General features: G+C 33.4%; 1 protein-coding gene across 1 annotated transcript in view; it reads left to right on the top strand.

Moving 5' to 3' along the window:
• The first annotated feature begins 983 nt into the window (after positions 1 to 983).
• The window catches only part of LOC106470270 (zinc finger protein ZFPM2-like), a 27,605-nt gene continuing 18,298 nt past the window's right edge, over positions 984 to 10,290 (top strand). Inside the window, exon 1 of the mRNA XM_022398871.1 lies at positions 984 to 994. The gene's annotated coding sequence lies outside the window, so the exon portion shown is untranslated. The remainder of the gene's footprint in view (positions 995 to 10,290) is intronic.

The raw sequence follows: 10,290 nt of genomic DNA, 5'->3' as shown, positions 1-10,290 counted from the left end.
ATGCTTAATCTTCTGATATCTGATAAACGATTAAGTTAAAAAGTTCACACCCTATTTGCTACAAAATTTCACTTAGTCTAGCTGTTCAGAAATAAATAAATTTATAAGTAGTCAACACATTGCTTACTCTATTTTTATAAATTACTTCGTGTATACCAAAATTCAAGACTACCCCCAGTGGTTCAGCGGTACGTTTGGAGGCTTATTACGCTAAAAATCGTATTCAAATAGCCCGTCGTGAAACTTTGTATCGGTGATTTTAGAACAAAGTGGGCAGGCTAGCTGTGCTGCTCTTTCCACAGCGGAGAATCGTACCCTGGATTTTAGCATTGTAATTTCGCCAACTTACGTTCATATCAATTATAATTTTCATCAGGATAACTACTTTGCTTTTAGTTAACAAGCTTCCCAGATAGTTAGTTTTTATCCCTGAAGTCTTTGTTTCAAAGACTTAATAAATATTTCACACCATCGATTGATAATACAGTAAAAACACCTTTACAATACTTGCAATCGGTAAGATTATCATTCTATGTTTGAGTTCCTTTTCTTAAATCTTTTGTTCTGATAAGAACACGTGTTTTGACATTACACGTGATACAATTTAAATAAAAGGCCTAGAAAATATGGGCGTTCAAATACGCCTATTTCCATTTTTTTACGTCACCAAGTGGTTATTGTATAGTAATGTAAGTTCGAGGGACCAGTTGTTGCAAAACAAACAAAAAATATTTTTAGGTCCTTGAAAAGTATATTAAACAAAAGGTAGTTTGGATGTTTGTATCAACACGATAGAAAAAAGGGGTACTCCGCCCTACGAACATCCCAAAGTTTATCAGTTTCATATTTCAGTTAAGTAATGGAGCATTAAAACATCTGTCATATATTTTTAATAATGTATCTAAAAATCAAGCAGGCATATAAAGAGTTATTTATAAACGCGGTACTGAAGATATTAACAGTTATTATAGTTAAGGTATTATAGTTTCGTCGAACGATCTGGTTTGCTTCTGATGAATCCCTGAACACCGAATCAAAACTTTTGCACTTTTAAAGCTGTAAATTTTAATTTTATAATCACGACTTCTTGTTTTAATTTTACCTCAGAGTCCGCCAGGTTTTTTTTTCTTTGCAGTTTGGCGAAGCGTAATAATTTTTGAACACTCCTTCTTCTAACATAACAAAGTTTGACATTTGAAAAGTTTTTTTGGGTGTACAAAACTTGCAAGATGGCTTTTATATGCGGAAACATCTGTTAGCTGAGTTCTTGCACAGATCTTTAAATAAAACGTTGATAAACGGAAACACCGACACGTGTAGATATGTAGATCTTGAAAGTCGAGTTGTTCAAAACTTGAAAATAGCGTTGATAACTGGACCAATTGTTGGTTGACATGTTGCAAAGGAAATATCTGCTGAAGCTTTTCGCCAGACACTAATCATAGCAGAACCGTCTGGAAAATGATCTATAGGAAATAGTACAGCTTACAAAATGAGTCAGATCAACGTATCTGATTTTGTCGCTGTCTGTGCTTAGCCATCCCTATCTGTGAACTGACAGACTAGAGGAAAGGTAGTTAGTCAACACCACCCACTGCCAACTTTTCTCCTGCTCTTGTCTGACCAAGTAGTGAGATTTGACTGAAATTCATATAGTTTACCCACGGTCCCAAAGTGTGGAACTGCGAACCATGAATCTTCGGATTCACAGTCTGAGCAAGCACACTAATCATTAGGTAATCCCCGACCCATTTTTACTTTTTTTTTATCTGCGTATTTTCATATTAACAAAAATGAGCGTTCGTCCCTTCTCTGATCACTTGATGGCCTCAGATGCACGTATTTGTTATTCAATTTATATAAGATACGAAAGACCTTGAAATAATTTAATATTATAGTAAATAACCTTCACAAATATGCCTCAAATTAAGAAAGAAAATTACATAAGTGGTGTTGTATAGTCACATAAATAAATAATAATGAATGTAAAACCGATAAAAACTGTCATAAATATAAATCATGTAATTAAAACAAATCTTTTGCCAGTTAATTAAGCAACTGTTTGCTATGTTGGGATGATGACAGATTTTCACATTAAAGTTTGTGGATGGTCTTTACTTACTGCAGCGGCGTTATTGATATTCTCAAAGTAAAACCGTCGGAAGAACACAACGTGTACTTGATAATTTTAATCGTGTACATATTTTCATTAGTAATTCTTTTTTTTTCAGAAAAAGATATTTTAATTAAACATCCAAACTGAAACAAATGGAACTGAAATCTAGTATTCTTCTGCGAAGTTTTTACAAATAACCTTTTCACTGACAACCTTCAGTATTTGTGCTTAACAACAACAAAAAAAGTAAAAGTTCGGGTTGAACTATTTGAATGCGGTTAAATGGAGATTTTGTTTTCTATTATAATTAATAAACCAACTTTAGTGTTTTTGTAGAGATTTATGTATAGAAGAAGGACTTTCTTTAAGAAGTAAATCAAAGTGACGTTATCATTGCAAATTTGAGCTGTTGTTTATTTGTTTTCGGTACGTGTTTCTAGTTACGAGTACAACCATAAATTGTCAAGCATTGTTAACTCAATTGCCTTGAATTCGTTTCGTGTGCTTATATAGTGATATAGCTTCATACTTTTATTTTATTAGACGTTTATATTTGTTTATCATGCTTCTTTATATTCGTATCCTTTGACTTACGTCTTCTCTAAATGTTATCAACAAATGTTATCAGTAGTTATGTCTTTTGTATGAAAAATCTTACCCATTAACTTGTTTTATAAAAACGAAAATACCCTTAGGTCTTTAGCCATTTCGTTCAATCAATTCGCAGTAACATTAGTCAAGAAACATTTTCTCAATCATAGTTTTTTTTCAAAGAAATAGCTCTCTGATATTTTGCATTTTTTTTTCAGCTTGTATTTGTTTGTTTGTTTTACCACAAAGCCACATTGAATTATCTACTGTATCCACTGAGGGGGATCGAACCCCTGATTTTAGCTGTGTAAGTCCGTAAATTTACTCCTTATCCACCAGTGGACCGAATGTTTTGTAATTGACACCTCGAATACAACGGATAATAAAATAATTTAATTTCTGAATATTTAAAACTTAGATAAACTCTGTGTGGAAATGTTAATTGGAACCACTTGACATTCACATTTACCATAGGCTTAACTTAGAATAGAAATGCACTGTGAATCTCAATTTGTTTAGTATCAAAAACAAAGCCACACCATGAGCTATGGTTACCACACGCTTTGAATCCAGAATTTTAGCGTTATGAGTCCACAAGCTTACCGCTCAGCCACCGAGGCGGAAAGTAACTATTACTATTATCATCGTTAAATTTGTAAGTAAATCAACCACCAATGTGGAAATACTTAAGAAAGAACAATGTCCCTTCCAAAAAACAACAACAAATTTCCATCACAACAGATGACAAACAAACGAATTGTCAGTTCTAAAGGCTGTTCTTGAATATTGTTAGTTCTTTTAAGTTAGTGTAATGAATAACATACGGTGTGAACGTCGCTACTAAAATGGTGTGAACGTCTTTACTGTAATGGTGTGAACGTCTTTACTGTAATGGTGTGAACGTCTTTACTGTTATGGTGTGAACGTCTTTACTGTAATGGTGTGAACGTCGTTACTCTAATGGTGTGAACGTCTTTAATGTAATGATGTGAACGTACTTTACTGTAATGGTGTGAACGTCTTTACTGTTATGGTGTGAATATCTTTACTGTAATGGTGTGAACGTCTTTACTGTTATGGTGTGAATATCTTTACTGTTATGGTGTGAACGTCGTTACTGTAATGGTGTGAACATCTTTACTGTAAAGGTGTGAACGCTTTTTACAAGCTGGCGAAGCATTATCATAATTACTTACACTTGTCATAAGATATTAGTTTTATACCTATTATATTTTCGTAGTATTCTGAATATCAATGGTTTACACAGAATCGTCTCATTTCTATTGAATCTGTGAGTGAAACTCAATTTTTAGTAGACCCGGCAGGTGGCCAGGTGGTTAGGGCGCTCTACTCGCAATCTGAGGGTCGCGGGTTCGAATCCCCGTCACACCAAACATGCTCGCCCTTTCACCCGTGGAAGCGTTATAATGTGACGCTCAATCCCACTATTCGTTGGTAAAAAAAGTAGCCCAAGAGTTGGCGGTGGGTGGTAATGACTAGCTGCCTTCCCTCTAGTCTTACACTGCTAAATTAGGGACGGCTAGCGCAGATAGCTCTCGTGTAGTTTTGCGCGAAATTCAAAAACAAAACAAACAAACTTCTAATTCTTGAAAATCCGTAAGGGACTACATATACCTAGAATGCAATGTTTATTGGCAGACTTCTTATAACAGGACTAAGATTCTTTACGTGGATGGTGTAGTTTAAAGGCATTTATTTAGATTGGAAGAAGCAATTCTATATATTCTCCAATTATCACTACTTTTTAAAAAAAAAACATTTACAATTAAATCTACCATTAACATTTGTAATGACATTCAATGTTTAGAAAAAGAACTTGAAAATATCAGGCTACACAGACCCAGAGTGTAATGACAGAATTTTATCGCAAAGATAAATAATGGACTTTCTTCAATTTGTCCACTGCGGGGAATTGGAAACCCCCTGAATTTAGCGTCGTAAGTATAGGAATTTACCGCTGAGCCCTCTCTCTCTCTCTTGTCTTTCTGGAATGTGAATTTCATATAAATTGGAACATAACTGCTTTAAGGCCATAGATTATATAAAAGCATAGTTTTAGAACGAATGACAGGTTTTATATCTGATTTAGTATTTCACGACTTGCATTGTGTTAATAAATAATTTTCTTTACACAAATATTAAATCTCATTGTTACTAATTTTTCATTTGAATGTTAATTAATATTAAACTTTTTCTTTATTTTTTACATACTTTATTGACTTATGAACAACTTTCTTTGATGTATTTGTTTGTTTACATAGACGCAATTGATTAAGCAAGTAAACGTGTGTTTAAACTAAACAACGAAAGGAAGTAAAACTTTACCTTTCACTTATAACAGAACTAATATAATAATAAACTTATAATAAGCTTATAACAGAACTAATGTTGTATTTTCAATTACAACATTATTAGAATCTATTAACCTATATTTTGAATATTAGTTCCCGCGAGTGTTACTACTTGTTACTTCAAAGGTACTCCAGGGTTATCTGGGCTAGTCGTCCCTAATTTAGAAGTAATAAACTAGAGGGAAGGCAGCCATTGAACGCTATCCACCGCCAAACTTTGGGCTACTCGTCCCCAACGAATTGTTTGATGTACGTTCACATTATAACCCCCCTCCCGGTGAAGGGTTTCGATATCCGCGGTGGGCAGAGAACAGATAGAGCCCATTGTGTAGCGTTGCGCTTAACAACAACCAAAGACACTTAACTTACGTATACAGGTAATGTTAATAAATAGTCATAGTTTCAACGGTATCCAGGTTTATAAGTAGAGATGGATGTGTGGTAAATGAGTGACTGTTTTGGTTTCAACGGTATCCAAGTTTATAAGTATGATAAATAGTCATAGTTTCAACGGTATCCAGGTTTATAAGTTGAGATGGATGTGTGGTAAATGAGTGACTGTTTTATAGTTTTAGTTTCTGTTTTTTTATTTCTGTATTTTTACATTTTAATTTCATCAGCCAGGAAATATACATATATAATAATCCTAGTAGTATCCCTTTCTTTTATAAAGTTATAAAGTAAATAATGTTTATGAGTATAAACAGAAACAACATGTTACAAACTAGCCTTTCTTTTGTTTTTTTTACTTTTCAACTCAACTTATTGGTGTTCTCCTACGAAAATGTTTGGGATTTTTTGTTTGGTGCTTTGTGTTGATGAAAATGTTTTTTTTTTTCAAGATAAAGTTTCAATCTGTGTCATTTATCATTAAGTTTTGATCATAGCAAGCTATCTGCATATATTAGAAATAAAAATTAAATCAGAAATTAACTTAGCTAATTGAAGATACTGACCTGACTAATACTATGTCACGAAATAAAACCGTATCGTGAATAGAATGCAGTAATTCATCATGATATACGAATCCCACAACAGTTGCAATATCTTTTAAAGGCCTGGATATACAAGATATCCATATTCCTTGCTATGTGTAATGACAAGAGTAATGTTGTGTAGTAAGCATTTGTAGTATTATTTTCATAATATATATTAAGTTTGAAGCAATAAATTATGGTAATATACGAATCAAAAGCACTTCAATTCTGTGTAATTAAAGCATTTTAAGGTAATAACTTTTAAAAATCCGGACATAAAACGAACGATAAAACAATTTGAAAGTTGATAAAATATTGATGCAAAAATAACTCGTGCTAACATCACCAGAAAGTTAATTAAGTCAACGAAAAATGCAAAAAAAAAACGTAAAGCGAATAAATGTGGTAATATAAAAGTAATTTATACGTGTAATGAAAGTAATTGGAAAATTTATACGTGTAATGTGAGTAATTGGAAAATTTATACGTGTAATGAAAGTAATTGGAAAATTTATACGTGTAATGAAAGTAATTGGAAAATTTCTACGTGTAATGAAAGTAATTGGAAAGAAAAACAACGAAACAGAGAGGAAAAAATGTATTACTCTCAGGTTTTTGTGGTGTTTTTTTGCATAACGACAGAAACGCCTTCTCGTGAAAAATAATGCGTTCATTTTTAATCTGCTTGTATTAGTACGAAACCACTGCTGAAGAGAGAGTGTTTTAAATGTTTCGTCTTATTATCTGCGTCAGTTCTAAACTGCACATTTATCAAATGTGAGATGAATAATGTATATTCCATTAAGTAGTGCAGTAAATTCATTTTTAGCGAATTTCCTGCCACCAAAGCTTCGATTAATTCGATTTGAATATTGTTTTTTTATTTAACCTGCAAGATATATATATGCTGTAAAACAACTTGAGTTTTACCTAACTAATGGATGTATTACTTTTATATAAAATCAAGTCTTGTACTTTGCCAAAGTGAACTTAAGTTTCATATACCTATCTATCTATTTATATATATATATATACATATAAAGCTCTACTGGCGTTTCTTGAAGTATAGAAACTTGTACGTGATAAAGCACAGAGTAAAGGTACTGAAAGGCCATATTTAATTTGAAGATTACATCTAAGAAAGATTGCTTTCCTTCCATCCCCTGGATAATATTAAAGAAGTTTATTTGAGTGATACACTGAGCTCCATTACAATAGGTACGTAGTATCTAATCTCTTCTCCATATCTCAATTTACTTATCACAAATACTTAACCAAACTTTCCGCCTAAATCATATAGCTTTTTCTTGCCCCTACAGAAAGAAAGACAATACATAGTTTGCATCATCAAGATTTCGTATGATGTGGGTACTAAACTTGGCCTTTATGGTTCGCTTTAATATTTTAAGTTTGAGCTATACCATTACCGACAAGTTTTCTTTTTCTATAAACAGACCATGGCTTTCATCAACAGTGCTTGAAAGTAGACATCAAACGATAAGGAATGTGATACAAGCTGTGCTCATTACAGTTGTCTCTTATCTGTAGACGGTTTGGATAGAAGCATAGTATTCACTATCACCGGCTGTCAAGTGCTTTCTTCGCTTATTTACTGGCAGATAAAAGATAAAATTAAGTTAAAAAACAGATTGAAATCCACAAAAGGCATTGAATTTATTAACAAAGCACACTGGCCCTCTATATTGTTTTAATATTCCTATCGAATAGGGGGTTATCTTTTATATACAACATTATTTTTAAATCAAATGGTCAATGTTTATGTTCTTAAAAAAAAGGATTTTTTCGTAAAGTGCCAACTATAATAATAATATATACGATAGACAGTAAAAACACAGTTATCGTCGTCTTTGAGTTCAAGTGTATAGTAAAATGTTTAGGCCTAGGCTGAGCTGAGGCTATAGCGTCAACTGAAATGTGTGAAGTAAATTTTCACTTATTTTAAAAATAAATTAAAATGCACCAACTTTTTCTCCTGAGATTTCTCACTGTCTTTACTGATGTAAATAAGGTTAGTTTATCGTTCATTCTACTGTCTAAGACAACCTTATTTAGATAAGTTTGCTTAAGTAGTTTTTCAAAATTTATTTGCGTTTGCCTGTGCCCGAGAGAGGTAAATTATTCAGGAAGTTAGAACATCTTCTGCAGATGCCAATCTAAACCAGTCTAGAAAATGTGTTTCAGCACAGCACCAACACAGACGGTTCACTTAAGCATCGATATATGTAGCGTGAGACAAAAAATAATATTAATGTCAGATAAATCTGTCTTAATTTTACATTTATGTAAAGTAATTTTATAATAAATGATATCAACTTTGGAAATGCAAGCTAGAAACTAACAAGTATACATGTTAAATGTTTGTTGTTTAGCGCAAAACGGGTATCGAAACCCGATATTTAGCGTCGTAAGGCTACAGACATACCGCTGAACCACCGTGTGTATGGAGGGGGGGGGGGAGCAACTAAATATATAATAAAAAAAGACATGCCGGTGAGGTTATTTCATTCTGTAGGAGGCCTTAATATTATGCCTGTTCTTTTAAATGATTATCATAGAAGGTTTTGGTAGTGCAAATGCGATAGAGATTGAACAGCATTTATAGTGATCAAATAAGAAAAATGAGATTTTTTAATAAAATTCAAGGTAAGTTGAAATATGTGACATTTCAGTTTTAAACGTATTTGAGTACTTTATTTTTTATAAACAATTTTATCTATCTGCTACTCAGAAGAACAGCCAGAATACTGTTGTTACCTGGTGGCATGTTAATTAGTCTGCGTCTGAACAATATATATATATGTTTTGTTGTTGTTGTTGTTTTGGAAGTTTTCTTAAAGTTGTGTAAGTGCTTAAGCCTTACCTAATTTCGAACTTAAGGACTAGTCGACAACACCAACCGCCAACTCGTAGGCGACTCTAACTAAATAGTTGATTTAATTCCATCACTCTTATAACGCACCCACGGCCTCAAAGTCTGGATCGTGTTTTTTCGTCAACGGGACACGGACCATGGCATTTCAGATTCACAATCCGACACACTAATCTTTAGGCAAGGCTTAGTTCCAAATATATATATATATATATATATCAGTATACTATATATTAGTTAAGTGTCTTGATAATTTGCACGTGCATTGCAGAACGATCTATAAATGACAAAAAAAAAGTCCTAAGCTTCTTTAATCAAGAGATATGTTTATAATAATTGCCGTGTTTATTACTCATACAGAGTTCACTAAATTATGGCCCCCGACATGGCCAGGTGGTTAAGGCGTTAGACTCGCAATCTGAGGATCGTGGGTTCGAATCCCCGCCCACCAAACATGCTCGCTCTTTCAACCGTGGGGGCGTTATAATGTGACTGTCCATTCCACTATTAGTTGTAAAAGAGTAGCCCAAGAGTTGGCGGTGGATGATGATGACTAACTGCCTTTCCTCTAGTCTTTCCCTACTAAATTGGGGACGGCTAGAGCAGATAGCCCTCTTTAACTTTGCGCGAAATTCAAAACAAGCAAACAAACACTAAATTATATATTTTAATTAATCTAACGCTTCAGTAGCAGCGTTTAGAGATATGTTTATCGTTTTAGTAGAACTCAGTTGATATAAATAATAAACATAATTAATAGATCAGCTCGAGAGTACAAACGTCGACGAAGCTGCGACTACACGCGCATCACTGTAGAAGCTGGTTAATAGGAATGAAATACGTGCAACCGGTAGTTTTGTTCACTGATGTTTGGAGCAGCTGACTTATATATGAGAAAATAATATTTCCTTTTTACTATGCATTTGTATATATTTTGTGTTAAAATAATGAATTATGCTCTATCGGGCTTCTTTGTTTTTTTTTTTTTGTCTTATGTATAGGACGAAAAACTTTGAGTGAACTATTTTTCTGTGATATTCAACAGTCCTATGAAACCACAAAATTAATATTCACACAAAACTAACATCTTCGTTAAATCATGGTGATTGACTCTTGGATATCGTATCAAATGTTACATGACTTTATGCATGGTTGTTCAGACAGACAAACACGAAAGAACAGTATGGTATCAAATTTGTCTTTCATTCTTCACACGACCTAACCTCCTTCATTTCAGATTGGAAGTAAAATAATCATATCTAGGTCGCGAAATAAACGCACGATTCTGAGAGGATATCTACCCGAGCAACCAAGGCTGGAGTCATGCACCATACGAAGGCGGCA

The sequence above is a fragment of the Limulus polyphemus genome, unplaced genomic scaffold, assembly GCF_000517525.1.
Source record: "Limulus polyphemus unplaced genomic scaffold, Limulus_polyphemus-2.1.2 Scaffold3914, whole genome shotgun sequence".
NCBI lineage: Eukaryota > Metazoa > Arthropoda > Merostomata > Xiphosura > Limulidae > Limulus > Limulus polyphemus.
Note: the sequence above shows the minus strand (reverse complement) of the source record. Positions and strands in the feature narration are given on the sequence as shown.